We start from the raw sequence: 21,964 nt of genomic DNA, 5'->3' as shown, positions 1-21,964 counted from the left end.
CTGTCCCTCAGACTTGGCTGAAATCAGGATTGCTGATAGATCAGTGAGCCTCCGTACTATGTACGTTAAAACGAGTCTGGGCTCTAACAGTCATTGAGACAGTCGAAGAGTGAGACTTTGTTTCTAAGTTGTTCAAGTTTGTAATGTATTTGTTTTACCTGCCATGTATATAGAAAAGTTTACGTATAAATATTTCTTGTACATCTGATCTGCATCGCTTCCTGTCTGCGTTTGATCAACAACTGCCGATCATCGTCCGAGAAGCTTCAAGTTCCAACGGTGAAGCGAGGACGGAGAACGAACGAAACTTTACTGGCGCAGCACGACAGGATCGGCAAGCCCCACAACGAGCAACGAGCAGCGAGCCAGGCGCAAGGCATCAGAGGGCCACCAGCGAATTCCGCAAGGGTTGCAATTCATCTGGACGAGGACGTCAGGCGGCGCCCCCAGCAGCAACGGGTGAGCGGGATTCCTTGCGTTTTGTCTAGGTTGGCATGGCTGTTGTTCAGTGAGGTTAATGGTGTTCACGCGCAGAACAGCAAACGCGATTGAGGCTAACGTAAACATTGATACTGCATTTGAACAAAGAGAGGGTCAGAGACGGCAGGAACTGCAACGCGTCGGAGAGACCGAGTCTGAGACGTCAGATACTGAAATGGATAGTGAGACGCAAGGCGCTGCTCAGGCTCCGAGCACGACAGATCCAGACGCCATGGCGGTGAGACGCCTGGAGCTGGAGCTGGAAAAGGTGCGCCTACAGCTAGAGTGCGAGCGCATTGCTCTACGGAGAGTGGAGCTCGAGCAGTCGAGCAGGCCGCCTTCGGTGTCGGAAGGAAGCGATCGGCACGGTGCCATCACGGATGGAATAGCACAATGTGCTAAAGTGCTTAAGGCATACCGGTTGCCGTGTGACGCTGACGTTCCGATATGGTTTGATGAGGTCGAAAAGTTGTTTGCATCTTTTCAAGTACCAGCACATAGCCGTGTACATTTGATCATGCCTGCGCTGGCCGAGCGGGTTCGTTATCTGTTGCGTGGCCTCAATGACGAGGAATGTACAGATTATGAGACTGTAAAGAAGGCGGTATTAGATGAACTTAAGCTCACGCCAGCTAAATACTTGGAGAGGTTTGAAAAGGCATCTAAACGAAAGGAGGAAACTTGGGCTCAGTTCGCGTCTCGCGGGAGAACTTATTTGGCCTATTACCTTCAATCTCGAAATGCAAACACCAAAGAAGCTATGACGGAGCTTATGGTCGCTGACCGCATGAAAGCCAGTATAAGCTCAGAAGCCCTTGAATATGTTCTTTTGCGGGAGGGTGAAGATTGGTTTAAGCCAGTGGAGGTGGCGAAAGTGCTCGAGACTTTCGAGCAAGCTAAAGGGAAAGGACGAGCAACTAAGCCAGCCGCAACAGCCTCACTGCTGCAGCACGCAAAACTAGCTAGCCCGCAGAGAACAAATTTGAAATGCCACGTGTGTCATGTACAGGGTCACCTAGCCAGAGACTGCCCAAAAGCGTCAGATAAAGAACCGCAGGGGAAGGCGCCGACTGTGCAAAAACAAAGGGTACAGAAGGTTGCTGTTGTAAGTGAAGAACCTCCACCAGAGCAAGAAAGGGTGCTAAGCGCTAGAGTACAAGTCTTAGCTCAAAATGCTAGTTCAGGGAGGTCAAAGCTGGACCTCATCCCCATCGTGTGCGGGGATGTAGCAACAGAAGCTGTGTTGGACACAGGTAGTGAGATAACGGTGGTCCGTAAAAGTATGTTGCCCGTCGTTTTACAGGAGCCATCACGAACAGTAAAACTCGAGTCGGCATTCGGAAACACCATTCGAGCTAACCTAGCTTCGCTTCCCGTAGGCATGCATCGCCCGGGGGCTGTGATACAACCGCAGAGGATCGATCTGGTGTGCGCGGTTACAGACGAACTTGCAAACGGGGTTGACTGCCTGCTGTCAAAGGGAGATTGGGAACTACTACAGGCGCAGGAAAAAGAGGAGTTTGGAGGAGAAAATATTCCGCGGGTGGCCAATTACGTTGGGGTCCGATCAGTTGAAATGGTCGATAACACTGAGCCAGACTGCGGTCTAAGTTGCGAAGAAACGACAGATGAAATCCCTAAATTGCAAGGGAATAGTTTGATACAAGATATCAATGGGGTGCCCAGTCAGCGGGAGGAATTTCGAGCTGCTCAGATAGCCGATGAAAGCCGGAAAAAGGCCTCGTATGATGCGAGAAATGGAAAAGCTAGCATGTTCGTGTCAGACGGACTTTTGTACCATTGGGATTCCTTAGCGGGAGTCAAAGTGAGACAACTGGTCCTACCAGAAGAAAGACGCAATGAGGCAGTGCCGCTCCGATCCCTGACAGCGAGGGCCGCATGCGAGGCTTTACTGGAAATTTTCAGTCGTACTGGAGTGCCGGGAACGATCTGTTCAGACCAAGGTACTAACTTTAAATCTCAACTGACACAGTTGTTGTTAGAAAAACTGGGCTGTTCACCCAGGTTCTCCACTTCCGAACACCCTGAGGGCAACGGAGTGGTTGAGAGATGGAACAGAGTCCTCAAAAATATGTTGTATCATGTAATGGAACGGGACCGAAGAAAGTGGGACAAGCTGATCCCATTTGTTCTGTGGGCGTATCACGAAGTCCCGCATGATACCACCGGGGTGGCGCCGTTCAGGCCATTGTACGGTAGAAACCCAAATGGGTCCCTATCAATGTTGCAGCAAACTTGGACGGGTGAAATTGCGGTGCCCTCAACTCTGAGAGAGAACTACGCCGACGCGGGGAGCCCGCTTACAGCTTTGACAAGGCGAGGGGTTTCTAATTCAATTCCATGGTTGGAAGATGCGCAGTGCGCGTTCGAAAGTCAAAAGTTAAATCTCTGTCTGGCTGTCGCCATGAACACTCCTGAGCCTCATCAGCCGTACCGGCTATTCACTGATGCGTCGGCGACGGTGGCTGGTGCCTGTTTAGCTCAAATGTCAGCGGACGGAAAAGAAAAGCCGATCGCTTTTCCTAGCCATCGCTTTAACCCGACACAGGCGCGCTGGTCGACTATAGAGAGAGAAGCCTTTGCTATTATTTGGGCACTCAAGAAATTTGACTACTGGCTTTTCGGAGCAGTGGTGAATGTTGTCTCTGATCATAACCCATTGTCATATTTGACAACGAGCACCCCGCAGGGGGACAAGTTAGCAAGATGGGCGCTTTCACTACAGCGCTACAATGTAACGGTGCGTCACCGGAAAGGAACATGTAACGCCAATGTTGATGCATTATCAAGGCTCTCGAATCGTTCATGGGAGCCAATCGAGTAAAGAGCAGAAAAGAAAGGATAGACAAAAACAGCCATGCCAGCCGGGACAGGCGTGAATGTTCCCGTTCACCCGAAGGAGGTGTGCGTGGGACAGTTCAACCTTGATGGAACTTTCTGTGGTTGTTGTCGTCCATGTGTGTGAGGGTTATAAGACTGTGGACATACTATGTATATAACCTGCATATGTTACTTTGCTGCTGTTGTGCCGTGCAGTGCGTTGGAGTGTTCCTGTACTTACATGAGTATTTCTTTTGCATGCTCACTGCCATGAATGTGTTGAGCTTTCGCCCTTTTCTTTTATCGCTGTGAGAAAATTGTTTTTTTTTTCGTGGTCCTTTTAGTTCATTTTCCTGTTCCTTACGGGCTCCGCAGCACCCGTGTTGGGCAGCGTATGTCAATTTTCTTTGACCGAACCTTCAGAGCCTAAATTTTACGATACAGCGCCCTTTGGCTCTTGTAGTATAGCTGGGCACATTGTGAGCCCAGTATACTCTTTAGGAGGGACGTGTAAGGTCGCTCTGATTGTTCGGGTTCTAAAGTGTCGCGAATCGGCCACGTGCTTTGTGCATAGAGAGGGGGTTCACTTGCCCCCGTGTCAACCGGGCGACAGTTGTTGTGTTATGTGGGGTCACAGGCACCGCGCGGTGTTGGGTGACGCGTCGCGGCAGGTGTCAGGTGGGCGAGTGCCGATTCCGGGAAGTCGGCATTGTGCGCACGGTGTTGGCAGTCCGCTGACGGTCACACGAGTCCACACAGACCAGCCTTGAAAGGGACCGCTGTACAAGGTATTGTGGCTGTGGCTCCCGAGTGCCTGACTAATTGGAGGCGCCGCCGAGGTTAAGAAGGGCTTAGCAACGCTGACCCCGTTCCGCATGCAGTGAGCAGGGACCTAATCTTCTACGCGTCCGGAACGCAATCGCCAGCCTTGTTGTTGGGTGCGGCTGCCGGTGTGGTGTCGAAGGCCAGCTTACAGTGCACGCTGTAGGAATGCGGTGCACACGTAAAGAGTGCATTCGGACGACGGCGTCTTGGAAACGCGCACTCGGAAAACTTTGTCTTGTAGACAATAAGTTTGAAGGACAAGGAGGGCCATCAGTCTCCCACGCGGACAAACTTTGAGTACGGCCGCACTACGTGGTATCGATGCCCCTGCTTCCGAGACATTTGCGGCCTAGACGCCGTTGGGATTTGAAACGGTCTAGCGATAACTTGTTCGGGCCTGGCGTGTTTTGCTGACCCCGTCACTAACTACGGAGAAATGAGAGGGCATCGGAGTTTTAGGGAAGAAGGAAAATAGCTTTGTTTTCCAATATGTTTATTTTGAAGAGTAAGCCCATCCCTGTGGGTTGTGGCTTAACAAACGGTTGACTCTGATTGGCAACTGAACCTGTGGGACGGGCCAACGGCCCTACCGCCTTTTTTTTTCTTTGTGTAATTGGGCTATAAAAATCGGGACGACATGCTGTCCCTCAGACTTGGCTGAAATCAGGATTGCTGATAGATCAGTGAGCCTCCGTACTATGTACGTTAAAACGAGTCTGGGCTCTAACAGTCATTGAGACAGTCGAAGAGTGAGACTTTGTTTCTAAGTTGTTCAAGTTTGTAATGTATTTGTTTTACCTGCCATGTATATAGAAAAGTTTACGTATAAATATTTCTTGTACATCTGATCTGCATCGCTTCCTGTCTGCGTTTGATCAACAACTGCCGATCATCGTCCGAGAAGCTTCAAGTTCCAACGGTGAAGCGAGGACGGAGAACGAACGAAACTTTACTGTCGTCATGCGACCATTTCAAGAGGGCGTCGTACTTGATACCTCTGGAGCGTCTGCTGTTCTTGAAGAGTATTTTCACTTTGCCTATGTCTGCAACAGACATAGGCAAAGTGTGTGGAGTCTGAGCCTTTCACTCTCCAAAAGTCCGCAGTACAGTTCATTTCACTGCTGACCCCGTTTCACTCATGAAATTTCACTGCCAACTGAAGGGAAACTTGACAATAAATAGTTACAGCGAAGCAAGCATTTTATTTCAGTTCAATAAAGAATTAGGCTTTCACCGTTCCTCTATAATAGACGATAAAAACGCATTAACTTACGTGCTTATAATCTTATTTTTGTGCTTACCGCCTTATTTAGGTAACAGTCAAAGTTTGAAGTACGAACTATTTGCAGCATGGCGAAGGAACAGTGGCTGGCTGTTATGAGGGTGTGAACGGGGTTTCACTGCGGACTTGAGTTGTACCCGACTATAAAAAAGCCTTGGGCTGATCAACCGAGTATGTTAGACGCAATATGCCCAGTCGCGCCTTGTGATTCCTTTCTATACAGTTCACTAGCTAATAAGAATATTCAACAATTGCTTAGTTGTATGAGTTAATACGGTATTTGTATGTTCAGTTTAGCGTTAAGAGCTATCGTGTCAGTTATTCTATAAGTGGACGCTTGCAACTCAGGCATCGTATATTTCGCCCCTTATTCATTTTATAAGAGAAGCCTATGAGCTCAGCGCGCCACAAAACTGGAGCTCATAACTGTAGATATTGCAATAGCCCACCTCGTTAATAAAAGAACAGACAGAACTATGAAATACATGAAAAACATCTTGCTTTTATCACTATAGGAGCGCTGGATTGCACTAGCATGATAGACTATTGATAGCGTTCCGACTGGTCACAAGGTTTGCTCCATTCATTGCCACAGGCACCTTACTTTACACCAACACTTTTTTTGTATGCGTCCAATAAACAATAAACTAATCCTACCTTGTATAGAAACGAGAGAAAAAGGATGCATAAAAATGCAGGGAGGCTTAACCAGAGGTAGTTGCTTCTCAAAGGATGAAAGTAAAAAAAAACGAAAAACTGCGCGGTCCTTCGAGGGAGGTCGGGGATGGGAAGAAAGTGTTGTAACTATGCCTCAATTTAATTTCACATCCATTTTTTTCCCTATGTATCCATTCCTGATAATCATCGCATCATCTTGCTTTCTGGCTGTTTCGTAGGCTCAGAAGGCAGTGAAGGCACTTTTGTGTTTTCTGAGAACGTCTGGCTTGTGCGTGCGTCTTTGACTATGTAGTGGGGTCCGTGCACGTCTCTGTACCCCACTCTCTCTCACGTCTTTCTTTCCCCCTCTCCCGTCCCCCAACGTAGGGTAGCCAACCAGACTCCTGACTGGTTAACATCCCTGCCTTCCTTTCATCTCACTCTGAATGTTTTAAATCTATTTTCTACCATTATTTGCAGAAATTAAACGTTAATATCTATATACATTATCACCTACATAATTCACCTTTGCTGGTGATCTCCATCAACCTGTTTTCAGATCTTGTTTTCACCATTCATTTATGATTTTCAAGTTGGACGTTTAAGCATGCAGTGGTCACGACTTCTCTGTACTTCAATATAGCTTCGCTAAATAAATGAAATAAATACTCTTCGTCATCCGTGTTTCTTATTAGAAAAAGAAAATGTGACCACTTAGTGGTTCCTTCTTCTTAAGAGTTGAATTTCCATAAATGGTCTTCTCGGCACATTTACCTCGAACCTGGCAGTTAACACTTTCACTCGATGACTTGAGTGCAGAAAACAATTACGACTGAATAGGCATTGGTATTTCCTTGTTCTTACCTAGAATGCCATAGTCACAAAATGAGGGGTGATCTCTACTAATGGGGCATCGACATAAACATTTCAAATACCCTAATCATCTTAGAAATTAACACATACGAATAGCCTCAATGAACTTACCTGAAATCAACATCATAACGCACACCAGTGGGTGAGTTTTCTTCCCTTTTGCCACAGTCTGCAGGTTTTCGTCCTTTCAGGTGGAGACAACCTATCCAGGATGTACTCACATTCTTCCAGTGAGTTCCTCATAACGTTTACGTACTTGTTGAACAAATTGATTTTGCAGGCACACACGAGGCTTCTTCAATTCACAATACCCACAACAATCGACAATTAGCAATGCGTTCACCAACGACAGCAAGCAGCGCGAAACTTAGCTCCGCTGAAAAGATTATCTTGCTCTACGCAAAAAAAAAATTAAAATTACATTCTGGGGTTTTACGTGCCAATTCCACAATAGCATTATGAGGAACGCCGTTGTGATTCATTTCGGATTAATTTTGACCAGCTGGTGTTCCTTGTCATGACCCAATACACGATACCCCCAGGGGCGTTTTTGCATTTCACCCCTATCGAAATGCGGCCGTCGCGGCCCAAATTCGCTACACGTAGAGTGTGCTCACGAAGACCGGGGATGAACTCGTCACACACTAGCCGTTCGTGAACAGGAAGGCTGGTCTATGTATTACAAGCAAAGAAGTTGACGCGCGCACGAAGGCGCTCCTCAATTTTCTCGCAGAATATCATCGCATCGGCGGAACCCTGTTGGTATGCAAAGGCGGAGTGACCCGTGACGCGATGCTGTCAGTTCTAAAGACTTCGTGGCTTCCGCACAGAGAACGTGATGTTTCGAGTCAGCGCGAGAAGTATTCTGCATTTGTTGCACCACGCTCTATCATGCTGCACAATCTTCAAGCATGCTTTACACTATTTTCGTGCAAGCAGATCTCATTACTGCAAAAATATTGTTTGTTTAGGTTAGCAGAGGACTATTTTTGTTCAATGCACTTTCATACTATACCGGAGGCCACTCAGAAGGAAGGAAGAAAATCAACTTTATTCAGGTCCTGCAGGCCACGAGAGCTTTGGGCTCTCATGGAGTGGGCGTCTCCCACGACGGAACCGGGAGGTTGAGTTTCCTGGCGGCGTCGTGGACCTGCTGGACGGCCCAGAGTTGGGGAGCGAGTTCTTCGCTCCGGATTGCTTTTTCAAACTTGCGCTTGTCCGGTTCGGAGTTTCTGTGAGCTTGCGAGCACGGCCAGAGTAAATGATATACGTTAAGGGATGCATTGCAATTGGTGCAATACGACTTGTCGTAGAGCTCAGGCATGTAATGGTGCAATCTGTTTTGAGTGGTGTATGTGTCTGTTTGTAGCATTCTGAGTATAACCGCTTGAGCTCGAGTGAGTGTGCGGTGTGGAGTGCTATACTGTCTACTTTGTAAGTAGTAGTGTTTAGTGATTTTATTGTATGTAGTGGGGGCGTCCTTATTCTCCGAGTGGTCGGGTGAAGCCGCGCGGTCTGTAAGCGCGCGCGCAGCCTCGTGTGTCGCCTCGTTAAGGTTGGCGACGTCGCCGATCTTTGGTCCTAAGTGTGCCGGGAACCAGTATATGACGTGGTTCTTAATCTCTTTCTTTGAAACAATTCTGAGAGCCTGTGCGCAGATCATGCCCTTTTGGAAAGCTCTGATAGCGGCTATGGAGTCGCTGTAGATATGGGAAAGATTGTCGTCGGTGAGCGCAACAGCGATCGCAACCTGTTCGGCCTGTTCAGGCTTCCTTGCAATTACCGTGGCTGCATATCTTGTGGATCCGCGGCCGTCCACAACCGCCACTGCGAAAGCTTTGTTTCCCGTGTATGCCGCCGCGTCCACAAAAGCTGAGCGTTCACGGTTCGCCAAGGCTTGGTTAAGAAGGAATTGTCCTCTCGCTTGTCGTCTGCCCCTGTTGTTTTCGAAGTGTTCCTTTCTGGGTATAGGGCGGACCGCGATCTTGGCGCGGATGTCCCGTGGGAGGTCCGCAAAGTCTTTTTCTATGTTTCCTTGAGCAAAGCCTAGCTTCTCTAGGATCGTGCGCCCGGGAGGCGTCGTCGAAAGCCTAGCAAGCTGGGCGCGCTGCTGGGCTTCGGCAATTTCTTCCAGGGTGTTGTGCATGCCCAGGTGCCCCAGCTTCTCGTTGCTGGTGCTGGTTGGAATGCCGAGGGCTTGCTTGGTGACCTTTCTGATTTGGGCATTCAGTCTGTCTCTTTCAGATCGTGTCCAATTGAGCATTGCCGCAACGTATGCGAAGTGACAGGTGATGAACGCGTATATGAGTTTGATGAGATTATGTTCCTTGAGGCCCCTGTGACTATTGGCAATTCTTCTGGTGAGCATACAGCCTCCCTGTACTTGGTAACACCTGCAAAACAAACCTGCGTGTTCTCCAGGGACTACAAGCTCAAGCCCTAAGGACGTGTCTCGGTCTTCCAAGGTGTGCGTCTACAGCGGCAACGATTGTCATAGCTCGAGATCATCCAATATCAACGTACTTGACAACCGACGCTCTCAGGGCACATATTCGGCACGTTGCCCGAATACCTTCTCACCATTTTACCGCTCTGCCCGCAGAAAGGCCACACACAACTTTCAGTCATATAATTAATGCCAATCTTACCTCATTGCCATCGAACTACATGCCTGCAGCAAGACCATCCTCAACATTATGGTGCCTGCACAGACCTGACATACACCTCACCATCCCTGGAATCATGAAGAAAGCCAACATACCGTCGTCTGCCCTTAAGCAGGCCACATTAGAACTTTTACATGAGGTGCACAGTGACCGCGTACACGTTTATATCGATGGCTCAGTCACATCTGCAAGTGCAGCTGCCGCTGTGGTGGTACCAAGACGATCCGTCAAAATACAGCTAACACATGTATCATCCACGAAAGCTGCTGAACTGGTAGCCCTGCGTGCGGCTCTCCATTTCATTTAGGAGGAACCACCCCACGCATAGTCAGTCTTCTGTGATTCCAAGGCAGCCCTACAGAGTGTACTCTCAGCACTGCGCCAAGAATCACATGAACAGCTCGTCGCAGAGATCAGAGAACTCCACCATCGACTAGTTGACGAAGGACACGATATAATATATCAGTGGTTGCCTAGTCACTGTGGCATACGTCGCAATGATCGAGCAGACGCAGCTGCCCGATCTGCCCATGACGGCGTCAACTGCGTTGCCATTCCTCTTTCGAGAGCCGATGCAGCGAAAAAACTTGCCGTACTTGCACATGACCTGACATTAGCTCAGTGGAATTCATCCGATTTCACAAGTGCACGCCTTCATACACTGGACCCTAACTTACAGCTCCGTATTCCACCCGAGCTTCCACGACATGACTGCACCCTTCTAGTCCGTCTATGGCTTGGAGTAGCATTTTCAAATGCCTACTCCTTCCTTATCGGAATGGCCAGCAGCCCACTTTGCGACTTCTGCGGGTGCAATGAAACAATTGAGCATCTTCTTTGTCAGTGCTCTCGTTTTAACCCACAAAGAGCGGTCCTCTCAGCCACCCTAGACAAACTGAACAAGCGCTCAATGTTAGAAAACAAGATCATTGGAAACTGGCCTACGCGAACATCAGCGCGATCTGCTATGAAGGCGCTGCTGCGATACTTGAAAAACACGGGACTCTGACAAATTGTGACTGTACACTATGGGACGCAGGACTGCACGGTGACACTGCGTAAGACTAGAAACGCCTTTGCGGGCTGCGTGACAGTGCCCACAGAAACAGTTTGTGTGTACGTGCGTGTGTGTGTTTAGGTTTTTATTTTATTTTTTATCATTCTCTCTCTCATCTATTGCATCCCCTTGCCCTTCCCCCAGTACAGGGTAGCCAACCGGAGATAATCTCTAGTTAACCTCCCTGTCTTTCCTTTGCCTTTCTCTCTCTCTCTCTCTCTTCTGATGAGCCCAATAGCGTTGTTGGTTTTGGTGATGAGCTTCTGAACCGTAGAGGCATTGACGTCTTTAGTCTCTACGATCATACCCAGGACTCTGATTTTGTCGACGCACGGTATGGCGTGTCCCGAAGTGGTTCGTACGGCAATTTCTTGATTATAATCGAAGTCTGACGAGTATGGCCTGCGGCCCTTCTGCATGGGTCTGCGTACGAGCAGCTCCGACTTGGTAGGCGAGCATCTGAGTCCTGTGGGAATTAGAAATTCTTCTATGGCGTTCACTGCTTCTTGCAAGATGTCCTGCACCATGCCCGGGGTTCCTTTGGACACCCACATGGTGATGTCATCTGCGTATATGGTATGCTCGAGCCCGTGGATCTGTCCTAGTTTCTCAGCAAGTCCCGCCATGGCAAGGTTGAAAAGCATAAGGGAGGTGACCGAGCCTTGGGGCCACTCGGAAGACATGACTTTTATTGCGTCAGCGTAGCAATAAAAATATTGTTACATAAAAAAAAGAAAACGCAGAAACGCCTGTGAATATTTTATTGCGCCTTTGTACGCGTACCCTTCCCCCACCCTCACTGCTCCTTTTTTTTTCTTTCCTAGTGCGTTTAGCGCTCCAGCTACTTATTCGGTGTACCAGCCAGCCTGAACTTCTCAACTTTCTTGTTTTAGTTTTAAATACATATGATGTGCTTACAGAACAAAGTATATTGAAAACGATGATCTAAGCAAAGGTTGTCACCTGGTTTGTTCTTTAGCGCTAACTCTCATCGCTGGACGAACCTCGCCCGGAAAACGTGCTCGCTACCCATCGAAGGAGCAAAGAAAGGGTTACGCTGAACCGAATAACATGCAGGGGCGAGCTGTGTAACGATGGAAGTAATTAAGTTCAATTAAAATTATCTTGTGAAGTTCAGCACAGCAGCACATGACTGCGTAATTTTGTTTGTCCCTCTAGTTTTTTCCGCCCTGCTATCAGACGACCCAAACCGCATTTTGAGCCAATCCTGCTAAAACAGTGCATGCATTAACGCGGCGCAGCGACCACCTCGTTTTCTGATAGTGGCATTGAAAGACTTTCGTGATTCGCTTAACACGCTGGGCAGCAATAAAAGTGGAATGTCTGTGACCAACGGAGCGGGCGACAGAACACACAGCGCGCGCTGGACAGACAAACACATGCAGTATTACAGCGCAGACGCAGTAGCTGAAGGCCAAGTGCTGCAGTTATCGTCGAAAAAGGGCCGACAAATCGCTAAGAGTAAGCCGCGACAAAGGAATACCAAGGACGAGTAACCAACACCGTACACGCACGTATACACACTGATGACCATAGCAACCCGTGCCAGGAGCAACCGACACTAAGTGTGGTGACGATGGCGACTCCGCTCGATTTAGCAGGAAATAGTTCCTGGAGCATTCCGTATATACCGTTCTACAAGCCTGCAGACTCGACTTTCAAAAACTCGAGCAGAACAGGTCGGCCGACAGCGCCAAGTTGCCTTCACGTATCGAGCGCGCGCGCGGCGCGGCAGCGTAGTACCAGACGTCGCGCACGAGAGGGCGCCACTCAAAGTTCTCGAGGCTAATAAAATCTAAGAACAGTAAGATCTCGGCCGCGCGCCATATGCAAAGGTGAGCCGAGAAGGATGGTGGCTTGATGCATGGCGTCTTCTCGCGCGCTCAACGGGGGCAGCGAGGAGATGAACGTGAGCGAGAGGGGGAAGGGGGGGGGGGCAGGCTAGCGCACGTGTCCTCTTAAACTCCGGCCGCGGCTGCACATGACGTGGCTGAGCGCGCCCACGCGGCCCATATTGGAGGTCATCTGCGGTGGGTGCAAAGAATGGCGACCCGAGATGGCTGATGTATTTGTGTGCGCTGTACTCACGCGCCTAGTTCGCGTTCAAGCGGGAGGCAGCACGAAGCGAAATTTGCTCGACGCTGCTGTCGCTCTTCATCACACCAGCGTTGTGACAGCAAGTGTTCGCGATCATCGTGTGAGACCTGTTCATGTTTGCCTGTGTGCGCCTGACACCAGGCTTGTTAATTTAATTAGTAAGCGAATGTCATCTGCGATTTCCACTGTCTATAAAACTGCGAACCTTGTTTCGTGTAGTTGTCTAATACTGTGCTATCGCTATCAATGTTTCACCTTTCGGGCGAAACTGCGACTTTGCATAGCTTGTGTTCACACGAGGCACAGAAATTTTTTCTAGACGAAGTAAACAGAAAGGTATCACCTTTAAATTCTTGAAATGAGTAGAAAAATAATGCTTACATAGGGCATCAAATTTAAATTGTTACTCGACAAACAACATGTCACACCGATTGTACGTATTTACAGAGGCATGCCTTTGTCTCCTGAAATCCTAGAAAAAAATATTGGCCACGTTTTGCAGAAGTCGCATTTTATGGTCCGGATCATTCAGTATGACTTACTACAGTTACTTGCTTCGTTTGTCCAGAGAAAAACTGCTAATTTGTCTTCGTCTGCACGCCTTTCAGTGAGTAATGTTTAAAATGCGGTCATGCCACTTCCGCCGTCTACAATACGACAGAGCACGGCCCTCGGGATTCGCTTCCACTTATTGCTCAGGAGTGCATCAGAGAGGTGCAAATGAAGACATATTCACAGTTTTTCCGTGAAAAACTAGGCAAGTAGAAACACCAAGTGTTAGGTTGAACAATTCGAGCCACAAATTGGTGATCTTTCTGCAAAATTAAAGCAAGAAGAGAGCTACGGTGAGCGCAAAATCGTTTTTCTACGATTGTATGCTTATTGTGAAACTTCCAGTGGGACGCTTTGCGAAGTAGAAATGAGGTCATTAATCATCGCGCATTGCCTTCGCTCAGACAAATAGCCTTGAAACGAATGGTGCACTACAACTCTCAAGCCATACTTATCTGTGTTTTTGCAGTAGTATTTAGTGATCAACAGTGTCCAAAGTTTTGTGTCTAGAAAGGTTACGACGGCAATTTTATTATGATGTATCGCGGTATTAATAAGTTGTGCAAGTACAATAACAACAGAGTACATAGGTAAAACTCTTGCTTGGGCTAGTTGGTTCTTGCTTGAATGAGTAAAGGCAAGGCGCAAAAGACAAGGACTGAAGAAGGACACAAACGACAGGACCGTTGTTGGACCGGTGTTGCGGAAAGTTGTGAGTGGCGCCGGTCCTGTCGTTTGTGTCCTTCTTCAGTCCTTGTCTTTTGCGCCTTGCCTTTACTCATTAAAGAGTACATAGATCTGTGTGGGCTGAATTCATGCTGATTTGTGCAAATAACACTGTGCTTTCTTAAAAATTACTGCATACGTTTGCATAGTATATTTTCGAACATAGTATTATTTACACTTAGAACAGATATTGCTCTGAATATAGAGATTCGTCTCCATCTTTTTAGACGGGTACAACTTTTGCACCCTTTGGCACCTCCATATTCACATCTATACCTGGTATCCAGAAGAAAGTAGACTTGTCATCGCTAGCTCTCAAACGTCTTACCATGCTTCTCTTATATGAAAGATATAGGAGTACATGCTCATATACAAGATGTCCAACGTAGCTTGAGTCAAACATTAAATATATGCAAATGCCATGTAGCTAGACAGAACCAAGGCAATGTTGTTTGCCGCAGCTTGGAAATACACGGATGATTTTTTTTTCATTCCGCCTATTGAGATAATTAGTTTGAAATAATTAATCATCTTCTCAAATATTAAAATGAGGTGAAAGTGTCAATGAAAAAATTCTAGAGCAAAATGAGAAACTCCCGATACAGCTTTCTGTTGCTCGATAAGTGCTACATAAAAGTTTTTCCGATCGCGAAAGAAACCCGCGAAAGCACGCAAAGTGCCTCGAGCGACCAGTCGCGCGGCAATTTTGCGTGCATTGGCGGGCTTCTCGCGCCAATTGTATCAAAGAGCTAGTTGGCGCTGGCTCGAGGGAAGTGTACATAGGATTAGAGCATAGGGCTGTGAGTGCGGAAAGAGAACTATTGTACAGAGGTAGGCATGAGCCAATCGAGTGCATGTATTCTAGAAACTGGAAGTCTAAGACAAGAACAGTAAAATAAGATTTGCTTTGCGCCAAGCACGTTTGTATTACGAAAGAAACTGTTTGCATAAGGGCCAGCACCCAAGAATTGAAAGCTGGGACAGTTGGCAGTGGTTCATGATGTAGGAGAGAGAGAAACAAAGGGAAGGCAGGAAGGTAAACCTGAAAAAAAGTCGGGTTTGCTACCCTTATCAGGGGGAAAAGGAAAATGGATTTAAAGAGATAGGCAGGGAGAAGCTGAGCAGCCGATTACCCATTCGTGACGTAAGGTTGTGCAAAGCACACGGGGACACAAGAAAAGAAGGCACGTACGACTGGAGCGTAACTTTGAACTGGTATTTCCATTTAAACGCACTAATACAGGTGACGGCAACGACGGCGATTTGAGCGATCCCCTTTGAAACGGAATGGGGGTGCACTTTGTAGCACGTGTGCTTACGTTTGTTGTTTACGCTCAAGAGATGCTACGTTCAGCATTTCATTCGCTCCCATTGATGCAATCACTTGTGCGAGGGATAGCCTTTTTAAGGTTTTAAGTTCAAAGAATGGCATGAGAAGAGAAAGAATAATTTGAATCCACGGCAAAGCTCACTGATTGCTCTCCTCTGGACTTTCATCTCCTTCACGTGTCATGAATGAGGTCTCATTTCCGTCTCATCAACCTCGCCTCAACGCATCATCTTCGTTGTTCATCTGCCCCTTCCACGCATATGAAGCTCGCAATTAACAGCGCCTGTTCTTCTGCAGGGTAGAATGTCTTGCACGTATATAGTCTAAATTTTTTTGTTTTTCTGCAAGTATGTTGTTCAGAAAGGAGAAGAAAAAAACAGGCTTTATTAAAACACATTGGCTAAAATGGTGCCCTTCTGGGCAAGGAGGTCATTTAGGGTACCCTGCATCCCGCTAGCTCTAGCGATAGAGCAAATCTTGGTCCCGGCATGGTCCTCAGCTTGAAAGGGCCTTTACACCATGACGCTGTTTCTCGCTGAGAGCTTTCCCCCTGGCTTCATTATGAAGTGTGTGTCTCAGAGCGTATGATCGTATCTCTCGCGCCTTGTAATTAAAAAGCAAAGCAAAGAAGGGGTGCATGTAGAAAGAAGGGGGAAAGGAAGAAAACGATCGTCTTTGAGTTTTGGAGGGCATATAAAGACTCATGACTAGCCCCTATGTCCTCTGCCCAAGTTTCTACGCTTCGATTTGCTATAGCTTAACGTTAACTCGCCTAAAGCTGGGCCTTACTGATTTATTATTGTCATTATTTCGTATTCTGAAAGTCCCCTTCGTTCCGTTCCCAGCCTGCTCCTTTCGGTGTTGTGACCGACCGAATTACACACGCAGGTCAAGTACGCACTCTGGCGTCGCGCTACTATGCATGCGAGTGTTGCTTCGCACCGCGGGCACATGGCCGAATCGATACCATTCGGCCTGGCCCGTTCTGGTGCGATGACGCACGCTTGGTGCGTCAGCCAGCGGGGCGAGTCGCACTTGACCTTCAGCTCGCCGCGGCCAGTTTACGCGACCTCCTGCAAGCGTTTCCTTTGGCGATTGTACTGCGAGCGTGAGCCTATCATGTCCGCGGACTGCACGAACGAACCGCGCATGCCAATGCACCAAGCGGAGACCTCCACCCACGCTCGGCCACGGGCCTCATCTCAAGCGGGCTACGCTCCGGCGAACGCCACGTCCTGTGGCCGCCCCTGTCGCGGTATAGCCGTCGGTGGCCAACACGAAGGTGGAGTGGCGGTGCGACATTCAACTGACGTGCGCGTATCGCGGGAGGACTATTTTTTGTCTCCCACAACTTGTCGCGCGAAAGACTTCCCGGATACCCGGTAATCACAGAACGAATTAAAAGCGCTGTTTAGAAAAGCTATCAGTTTTTAAGCGAACTTATTGGAATCGTGCGAATCAAACTATAGTTAATATGCCCGATTCCTTCTTTTTCACAAATTCGCAATCATCAGAGCAATAAACGGGGCTAGTTGGTTGAGATGCTTCGTGGTGTTTCGGGGGAAAAGCGAACTTCAGGCCTTGGAAGAAAGAAACAAAGGCCGGTAATTATCCCATATATTCACAACATAGCGGCTCAAAAGATAGCTGGCAAACATGAGGTAACCGTCGCATTCTCCGCACCGCAAAAAACTGACAAGTTTGTGTAACAAGGTCAACGGTAAAAAAACTGATAGGAGAAGGTAAAAGACGCACCGTTGAACATGCGAAGAAGTTCGTTGGGTGTCAAGTTGAAGTTGTATAGAGCATACCACTAACACGTGAAAGGCAGTATATCAAACAAACGTCAAGATGCATTAACGCCGGAATTAGAGAGCATAGAAACAATTGTAAGCAGGTAACCCGCCCCGGAACCCTAGTCCCGCACTGTAATCGATAGTAATGTGTACCGGAATTTTCCAAAACAAAAATCGTTGATCGAATAAAAGACGATAAGGAAAGAGTTCTTTTCTAATCCGCAGGCATGGGCTTCACCTGGGGGAACAAAAGATGTGTGAGTGCACCATCTATCTGCTCATCGCATGTGCAAATTGATTTTACTGCCGCAGTGCGGAAAAACAATACGGTGTAGGGGTGCGCAGTGATGTTCTATCGCTTTCTGCCCATCATGTAGCAATATAACTTTCACAAACGTAGGAAAAATAAACAGTTGTTAGTCGCGCTTTGTCCTGTCTAGCTGTGTTTCCATCTTGTTTATTCGTGTAGTGTTTTTAAGTCAGCACGTTATTAAAAGAAATCGCAATCACCACACGTTGACGAAACGACACATCGTGTGCTGCAACGTTGTTTAGCGTACGCTTGCCCAGAATATGTAACCTGTTGATGCCAAATGGACATTCATGATTGAAGAAAAGATGGCACCACGTACCACCAAGCGTCCATTCTTGTCCGCTTTCACACTTGCGTATAAAATATAATTGGTTATTACTTTCAAACCGATCCTCGCATACACGGCCCGAGATTGTAGATGTAGTTTACAAGGGCACTGCAACCATGCCAAATTGCAAAATCAAACGGAAGTTGGCATTGTTTGACGCTAAGGACGCCTTTGTTGGGGGCTCGGTTTAGCGGAGGCAAGGAATGCACGTTTTGACGGCTTGAGAACGGAAAGTCTACTGGCTTTATTCAAAAGAAAAAGCAGGTTTGCCGAGTGGCTGTGGCGGCGCCCCCGTCGGGCGAGCAAGGGGCAATGACCTCCCACGGCGAGGCAAACTGGATTTCCGAGGACCGGGGCCAACGAAGTGACGAACGGTCGCTATACATCTTTTGAACGCTGAATAAGGGTTTAATTAAAAAATTGCAGCGCGAGCAGGATTATTCAACCTCAAAGGGGCTTGGCCTACTCCTCATACTGCGGCTCTTGGTAGAAATGGAGTCCGCGGGCAACGGAAGTGGCACGACACCAGATTTCCGTGGCGTTATTACATTAATCCGATGATGTTTAAGGTCCGCAAAGCAGCTGATTGCCACATAAAACTGAAATAATGTGAAATGCATAGGTCGGCGCACTCAGTCATGAGTCAACTTACTCTGACTTACTTACGCAATGCCACCCGTGAGTCTGAGTCCGAATGAGCCCAATTAAATACGAGGGGGTGTGAGTATGAGCCCGATGAGCCCGACTGAGTCTTAAGACGTGCAAATCGGAGTCTGAGTGAACCAAAGTGAGCCGGCCCCAAGTGCCCATGTAAGTCGATGAGTCGAGATAAACCGGAGTAATAATCTGAGTCATTATTTCATTAATTTTGATTCAGTAATATATTTTCTCACCGGCGGCTGCTCCCCAATATACATATAAATTATTCAGGGGAGACAACAGTGCAAACTGAGACATTCAAGTATAAACCAAAGGACAAGCGCTACTTTTATAAATTATTCAAAGATCAATGCATGATAACATGAGGTGAATTAAGCACGTTCCAGCAATAAAGCAATTCTTGCAAATGCGCGTGGATAGTCAATTGAAGATGTAACAGGAATAAATCGCAATGAAAAGCAAAAAACAAATTCAGGGATTTTGCGTGAAAAAACCGCGATCTGATTATGAGGCAGGCCGTAGTGGGCAGCTCCGGAAAAATGCTGACCACCTGGCGTTCTTTAACATGCGACCATTGCACGAGTGTTATTGCATTTCGCCCGCATCGAAATGAGGCTGCCGTAGCCGGGATTTGATTTCGCGACCTCGGGCTTAGTAGCGCAACGCCAAATCCCCTATACGCTACCGCGGCAGGTATCTTCATTACTAGAACAGCACTAGAGTATGCGTGGAAAGTTTGGGATCCGTTCACTGTTAATACTAACATTGCTGCCTTGGGGATGATCCAATGAAGAGTTCTCCGATTCGGCGTAATAGTTCTGCGGAAACCCGCAAGGTGGAGAGTAGTAATTTCTTTAAGGGAAAATGAGACATCCACTCATTCGTAGCAATCGCTACAAAGGAAACCTATATGGGTTTCCTTTGTAGCAATTGCTACGCATGGGTGCATGTCTCATTTTCCCTTAATGAATTACTATAGTCAGTTTTCTTTATGCGAGCGCCCCCTGGCACGCTTCGCTCTCCGCGCCTCCAACCCACGCGCCGCCCTGCTTCCAGCTTTGATACCCCCGCTACCTCTTGGGTGCCCCGGAGATCCTGCGCCACCTGCTTTATTATAACCTCGGGTGCTCTTCTGGGGCCTCCGTTTGTCGGTTACATGCGCCCTCCTGGAGCAGTGCTTGTAAAAAATGCAACTATCGTCGCGACGAAAAAAGCGACCCACGACTTTATACAACACCAGTCAGAACCTTTCCCCTTCAGACACAGCGATCACCAAACGGGGCGTCCGTGCCCACTGCCTCACCGCACAGGCAGTCAGCGGCGGAGCGTAAACAAACTTAACCGCACTCCGCAATGCCGGCATGTCTAGGGGACAAACGATACAACACGCGCTAAGAAACCTCCTCCGTAGTGCCTATGCAGAGTCACATATTCAAGGAGCAAATGGCCCCAGATTTTCCCTCTCGCACCCACTCTTACTCGCTCCTGAGCAGAAACGTCGAGCGCCGCGAAAAACGCCATGCGCCGCTGTACCAACTAGCAATTGTAAAAATGCTCCCTGGTGGAGACACCCGTGACGTCACACGAAGAAGTTCGGTCGGCTGCTTAGTCAGGTTGCGGTTTCGTTCTTGAGCTTTTTTGCTTATTTAAAGTTATTTTCGAATTTGCGGAACAATTCTACTATCAGACGCGGGACAGGGGGGGTCTCGGGAACCTAAATATTCTATTACCTTGACATGGTCAAAAAATCGACGGACTTGCACTTTAAGGACACTTTAAGGAGAAGTCGGAATGCATTCGCTGCAATAACGACAATACGACTAGACAGAGCAACATACGCGGTAAGTTTTGATTTTCCCGGGGAGGGGAAAATTGCCGCACGACTGGCCACTTGAGGCACTTTGAGTCTATTGGCGGGCTTCTTTCACGCTAGGAAAAACAATTTTGTGTAGCACGTATAGAACAACATAAAACTGTATAGGGACTTTTTAATGTTGCGCAACAATTTTCTCATGGACACTTTTCATCTAATTATAATATTTGAGAAGTTGATTAAAACAATTATCTAATTAGGCGGAATGAAAAAAAATAAACTTGAGTATCTCCAAGTGGCAGCAAACATTACCTTGTTCTGTACAGCCACGGAGCATTTGCATGTATTTAATGTTTGGCGCAAGTTACGTGGGACGCCCCGTATATACGTATATATTACATTTAATAGCAACTGCACTTGGAGGAAACTTCATGCGCGACCTCGCAGTATCGTTCCCTTTAGTTATGGCCTTGTATGCGTATTTGCAAGACCTCATAGTAGGATACAGTTCCCTTTCCCAGCCTGTATCTCCTCGCGCCACTATGAGACTGGCATCTCTCGGATAAGCCATGGTACAAGCTGATTCATTTAAACACGTTAGGGAGATATATGCGTTTTGTGTGGGTTAAGAAGCACAAATTTACCGTCAAAAGCAAAAGTTTACTGGGCGCAGGATCTGCCAAGAAGCTGAATTCTGGCGAAGCGTGGTAACACAGCTTCGAATTAAATGTTCGAGCATGCCTTTGCCACCTACACAGTGATTCATTAAATTAGAAGTGCCATGCCTTAACGGTGCAGGAATTCACATTTGCAGGGGATACCGTATCCAGTAAACTTTTGCTCTTGACTGTGCATCAATGAAAAAAGCCATGTGACGCCTTGTGAAAGTTTTAATACGCAAAAATACAATCAAGAAATATTTTCCTCGCACCGAACGTGATTGCTTCGTGGTTGGATTTTTTTTTTTAATTTTAAATATTGGCTGTCAAGTTGGGGGTGCGGCCCTTACACTCATTTATACGGTAAGAATCCTCCTTCGGGTACTTATACTTCGCTGTCACATTCACGTTTCCGGCGAAACTGCAGCCTCTCTCTCTCTCTCTCTCTCTCTCTCCTTTTTTATGTGAGTCCGAGTATAAGTGCTACTGCGCATGCTGCTGTTTATTCTGATTTCAAGTGAATCCGGCTTGGCCTCATTTCAGTTACTGAGGGAATAATATATATTTATGGCCTCTGCATGCAAGTGGCGATGTTTCCATCCCTAATAAATGTTGTAAATTGTGAGATTTTTTTCTGTTTTTGTTTTTCATGAGTCGTTAGCATTGACTGCTGGAAACAGAAACAATGCTGAGACACATATTATTCATGTGCACTTAAAACACCGTTGATAAAAGGCTCTGCCGAAAACGCTCACTGAAGTCTGTAGGTCTTCTTTTTTTTCAGCGTAAAAAAAAAGCACGTAAAGCAATTTGAAGTGAGGTGAACACACAGCAACATATTCGTTATCTAGGCATAGGCTATCTATACCATCAGAAGTAACTGCTAGATGGTTAACTCCTTCTATTTAAAATATATAATGAACTGTGTGCTGTTTATATATATATATATATATATATATATATATATATATATATATATATATATATA

Source organism: Dermacentor variabilis, chromosome 1, assembly GCF_050947875.1.
Source record: "Dermacentor variabilis isolate Ectoservices chromosome 1, ASM5094787v1, whole genome shotgun sequence".
NCBI lineage: Eukaryota > Metazoa > Arthropoda > Arachnida > Ixodida > Ixodidae > Dermacentor > Dermacentor variabilis.
Note: the sequence above shows the minus strand (reverse complement) of the source record.